The following is a 6,000-nucleotide window of genomic DNA, read 5'->3' as shown; positions in this document are numbered from 1 at the left end:
GTCTAACATCTTTCTACTCTTCTTTCTGCGGTATGGCATCTCTCCTTCCTGTAGTCTGGTATCTCTCTCTCCCCTCCTTCCCTTACATTCCATGATCTGGAATCTCTCTCTCTCTCCTTCCCATTCCAGTGATCTGACCTCTCTGTTCCCTCCTTCCATCACCCTTCTCCAGAATCTGTCATCTCTCCTCCCTCCCAGTGTAACATTTTTCCCTCCCTCCTTTACACCACTATCATGTCCAACACTTCTCCCTCTTCCCCATGTATACCACCTCTCTTTCCTGCCCACTATGTCCAAGAATTTTCTTTTTCTCTTCCCTCACCCACCAGCAGCTTCCCTTTAAACCGCATTTTCACCTGCTGTTTGCTGTTTTTTTACCTACATGCCCACTTCCACTGTACCCCTTTGTTATACCTACATTCTTGGATTGATCCTTTACGCAGATTGTCTTGACCTTCTTCCCTGTACCATTTTTTCCCCTGATTGCACCTATTTTCATTGATTGTACCATTTTTTTCGCCGATTGTACCACTGTTCGCTGATTGTTCCTATTTTCTCTCTTTGTACCATTTTTCTCTGCCACCTATTTTCTCTGATTGTACCATTGTACCATTTTCGCTGATTGTCCAGCCCTTCTTCATTGTAAACCGCCTCGAACTACTATGGCTTTGGCGGTATATAAGAAATAAAATCATTATTATTATTATTTCCCTCCCTTCCTAACCCCCAGCCTGTGCAGCCTCTGTCCTTCCCAATCCGCTCCCAGCCCGTGAAGTATCTGTTGTCCTTGTTTTCCCAACCCCCCTGCCCCGCAGCCCGTGCAGCATGTCCTTCCCTCATTCCCAACCCCACTCCTTCCCTCTCAGCTGGATCCTACGGTATGACAGTCCCCAGTTCCCGACTCCACCGCCTACCACCTCCTCCCCGCTGAAATTTAAAATTTTTGCATCGCCCTGCCCCGGAAATGTTCTTTCTGCAGCACTTCCTCTTCCCGCGTAGACAGGATGCTGCAGAAAGAACACTTCTGGGGCAGGGCAACGGCAGGAGGCTAGCTTCACGTCAGCTGCCCGAAGATTTTAAATTTTAGCAGTGGGGAGGTGGTAGGTGGGGGAGTCGGGACTCAAGGAGGTTCCTGGAGAGTGCAGTCACCTTGGGCCGGATTCAGCCCCCGGGCCTTGTGTTTGACACATGTGTTCTAGCAGAATTCTTCACCTTAGTCACACATAAAGAAATGAACAGACCCTCAACTGATACAGGTCAGGTGACCAACAAAAAGCATGTAGATAAAAACTGAAACATAGACCCCTCTCCTCCACCCAAGAAAGCCAGGCTCTGCAAAATATAAAACCAGAAAAGATGTACATTTCCAAAGTAAAACAGCAGAGAAGATGAAGAGTCAATAGTCTTGGCAGGTATTCACAACAAAAAAGAGCTTTATTAGTGCAAAACAAAACCACCAGGCGCACGCAGCGCTGTACATTGAAAAATGACTCAACACAAATCGTGTTTCAGCCCTGTGGGGCTAATTCATGAGTCCACATTAGAGGAAGTTGTTCCAATATTTTAGGGTCAACAGTTAAGTGACCAATTGCTGTAGCCAAAGTGTAGCACCAGTTGTGAGACAATGGCATTGCACTTCTGCTCTGCTCCGCCGTCCCCCACCCCTGATTCCCAACCACCTTCTCTGTTCTCCCACCACCACTCCTGATTCCCATCCACCTTCTCCTCTGTTCCCCCACCCCCACCCCCGAGTCCCATCCACCTTCTCCTCTGTTCTCCCACCCCCGAGTCCCATCCACCTTCTCCTCTGTTCTCCCACCCCCACCCCCGAGTCCCATCCATCTTCTCCTCTGTTCTCCCACTCCCACCCCGAGTCCCATCCACCTTCTGTTCTGTTCCCCCAAATCCACCCGGAGTCCCATCCACCTTCTGCTCTGTTCCCCCAAATCCACCCGGAGTCCCATCCTTCTGCTCTGTTCCCCCAAATCTACCCTTGAGTCCCATCCACCTTCTGCTCTGTTCCCCCAAATCTACTCCTGAGTCCCATCCACCTTCTGCTCTGTTCCCCCAAATCCACTCGGAGTCCCATCCTTCTGCTCTGTTCCCCCAAATCTACCTCTGAGTCCCATCCACCTTCTGCTCTGTTCCCCCAAATCCACCCGGAGTCCCATCCTTCTGCTCTGTTCCCCCAAATCTACCTCTGAGTCCCATCCACCTTCTGCTCTGTTCCCCCAAATCCACCCGGAGTCCCACCCTTCTGCTCTGTTCCCCCAAATCTACCCCTGAGTCCCATCCGCCTTCTGCTCTGTTCTCCCACCCCCATCCCTGAGTCCCGCCCATCTTCTGTTCTGTTCCCTCATACCCCCCCCAGAGTCCTGTCCATCTGTGTTTTTATGTTTTTATTGCTTGTACGTACTAGGCCAGGGGTAGGCAATTCCGGTCCTCGAGAGCCGGAGCCAGGACAGGTTTTCAGGATCTTCACAATGAATATGTATGAGATGAATTTGCATGCACTGCCTCCTTGAGATGCAAATCTATCTCATGCATATTTATTGTGGATATCCTGAAAACCTGACCTGGCTCCGGCTCTCGAGGACCAGAATTGCCTACCCCTGTACTAAGCCACTATTACTCACACCCTTTCAGAATAATGCTTAGGCCCCCTGCTGGCACTTGTGGGTAAGTGCTACTATTTTGCTTATTTACATGCACAAGGGATGTGTAAATGTGTGGTCCTGGTGAGAGAATTGTCCTATTAATGGGTAACGGTTTAGAATTATGTGGTGCAAATGAATTCACAGCTGAGGAATCCTGATAAAGCTGGGAGAGGCCTGAAGCAGCAACTGTTTATTTCTTAAATTAACTTACACTTAGCAAAGGTACTCTACAGAAGCTAAAAGAACTGTCTGTGTATATTGCACTGATAACAGCGTGTAAAAATGAGAGGGAATGTTTGTCAAGCAAGCAGAACAGGTGAAAAGCAGACATACTTGCACATTATAACACAATACAGAACAATGCCAAATGCCAGATACAACATAGCAAAAACTGGAAATGGGGAGCACTCCACGTCTATGGGGCTTGGGTCCAGAGACCACCTTGAGAGAGACAACCTGAACCGTCATCGGGAGGTGTCTCCTTGGCCAGCCGAACACGGTGGCATCTATGTACAACTGCACCTCTAAAAACAAAAGCAGCGTTAGCGTTAAGAAGAGGAAGGCAGAGCGGCAGGATACCCAGAAGGACAAGAGGGCAAAAGCCAACCACATCCTACTGCCAGCTCTGGAGTGCTTGCTGGATCCAGTGGGGCTTCGAATGTGGGATTAGGTGATCAGGGGTAGAACCAGTGCATCCTAACAGTGTGATTGTGGATGCCTGCTGCATCCAGTTAATTAACCCTTTATTTGGCATTGGACCTGGGCACGCTGATAGATAGGACCCTGAAACCGTCGGCACAATGCGCGGCAGCGGCAAAGAAAGCAAATAGAATGTTAGGCATGATAAAGAAAGGAATCACGAGTAGATCGGAGAAAGTTATAATGCCGCTTTATAGGGCAATGGTCAGACAACATTTGGAATACTGTGTCCAACATTGGTCTCCCAACCCAAAGAAGGATATAAAACTGCTGGAGAGGGTGCAGAGACGAGCAACGAAGCTAATAAAAGGTATGGAGAACTTGGAATACGAGGAACGACTTAAGAGACTGGGAATGTTCTTCCTTGAGAAAAGGAGACTGCGAGGGGATATGATCGAGACCTTCAAATACTGAATGCCATGCTCCTCCTTAGTCAAAATCCCCTTAACAACTTGGAAGCTTTAGTCAAATTCTGGAACCAGTGTAGGTCTTTCCAGATGATAGATGGGTCCAAGGGGTTAATCGGATCACCATAAACCTCAGGGCGATCGGATCCTTTACAAGCAAAATCTTCCTTTGCGTGCAAACCTTCTCTTCTAGAAGGCGGGAAAGGCCCTGAGGATTATGGTAGTGGTCTCAAACGTGCAGCCCTCCAGGTCCTATTTTGAGGCCCTTGGTATGTTTATCATAATCACAAAAGTAAAATAAGAGTTTCTTGATCAGATGTCTCTTTAGCTATAAATGACAATATTATGATTAAGACTTAGCCAAAAGGAAAGATTTATAAACTACTAATGTTTAAGCCCGTTATATTAATGGGTGCTAGAATATATGTCTGTCTTTCTTTCTGTCTCTCTCCCTACCCGCTGTCTTTCTGTGTGTCTGTCTTTCATTCTTGTGTGCTGCCTGCCTGGCTTTCTGTCTCTCTCCATGGCCCCCTTCTGTCTCCTCCCCAAAGCAAACCAAGATTGCTCCCTGGCCTCCTTTCCCTCTCCCCCCACTTCCCTGTGTAGCAGCAGCAGCATTTCCCCCCTTCCCTGTGCAGCAGCAGCATTTCCCCCCCTTCCCTGTACAGCAGCAGCATTCCCCCCTTCCCTGTGCACCCACCCCTTCCCTACTCCCCCTGTCCTGCAGTAGCCCTTCTCTCTTCCTTTTGCCTCCTCCCTGTCCAGCAGCACCCATTCCGTTCTCCCTGTCCTGCAGTAGCCCTTTTCCCTTCCCCATACAGCAGCACCTCTTCCCTGCTCCCCCTGTCCATATGCCCTGCAGAAATCTACTTGTCTGGGGATGGCTGCGACAGTGTCTTTGAAGCTACCGTGTTTAACTTCAAAGAAAAGTGCTGTGCCGCACTGTTGCTGGCCTCGATGTCTTCTGTCCACTGCGGCCAGCCCTAGCGGAAAAAGGAAGTTGTCAGACGGCGGGCCACAGTGGAGAGAAGACAGCGAGGCCAGCGGCAGCACGGCGCAGTGTTTTGCGGGCGGGTGAGCAGGCGAGAAGGAGGAGGGGGAGAAGTAGATGCCGGCAGGGGCGCCTGTGCCCCCCCATTCCGAATCAGCGGCGGCAGCGGTTTCTCTGGCGGTGAGTGAGGGCGGGAGGGGGGGGAGTCGCTGGTGTGTTCCCTGCCTCTGTGTTCGATAATGGAATTCGGCACGGACCCAGAGATCACGGTCGCAGGGAACACGCAGTCCTAAGTGCGCATGCGCGCTTAGGGTTTTATTATAGAGGATGAAGAGTTTTACCTCATGCAAAATTGTCATTTCTTTAATAAGACGTTAACTATTTTTTCTGAGGCCCTTCAAGTACCTACAAATCCAAAATGTGGCCCTGCAAAGGGTTGGAGTTGGAGACCGCTGGATCATGAGGATCCGATCAACCCCCTGGACCCATCTATCAGCTGGAAAGACCTACACTGGCTCCAGATTTTGACTAGACTTCTCAATTATTGTTCAGGTTATGCATCTCTTTCATTGGGATGATATTAGTAATTATTGGTATCTTCATTTTAATACAGGGCTCCTTTTACTAAGGTGCGCTAGCGTTTTTAGCGCACGTACGAAATTACCACGCACTAAATCACACGGTACGCTTCTAGAATAACACCAGCTCAATGCTGGCGTTAAGGACTAGCATGCGTAGCAATTTAGCGCATGCTATTCCGTGCGTAAAGGCCCCAACGCACCTTAGTAAAAGGAGCCCAGGGTCTTTCATTTGTATAAATGCAGAGACAGAAGTTCTGCTGGTTGAACTTATTGTGCACTGAAAAAGGTTTTCTCTCTCTATTTGCAGGCCCTGGTTTTTCATATTTGGCATCCTGCAGCTACAGAACACAGAAAGAATAATGCCGACAGGTTTTTTTTTTTTTTTTTACTGACATTCCCTTCACTTTCATAATGATTCGGGTTGGGCGATTCACAGTTTAAAGTCGGTTTTTCATATCACAGCACAATGAACAGAGACGGCAGCACAGCATTAAAAGCAGAGATTCCAGCCTTAACCTTCACCAGCGTTAATGCTCTCAGCATATAGAATGGATTTTTAATGACCTCTTTGGATGCTGTGTGTTTTGACATCGAGCAGTTATTTGGCTGTTTTGAAAGCCCCATCGTGAGTCATTACGGCAGGTCAGCCACGATTACCGCTACAG

This window comes from Geotrypetes seraphini, chromosome 12, assembly GCF_902459505.1.
Source record: "Geotrypetes seraphini chromosome 12, aGeoSer1.1, whole genome shotgun sequence".
In the NCBI taxonomy this organism is placed as follows: domain Eukaryota; kingdom Metazoa; phylum Chordata; class Amphibia; order Gymnophiona; family Dermophiidae; genus Geotrypetes; species Geotrypetes seraphini.
This window is presented reverse-complemented; position numbering follows the sequence as displayed.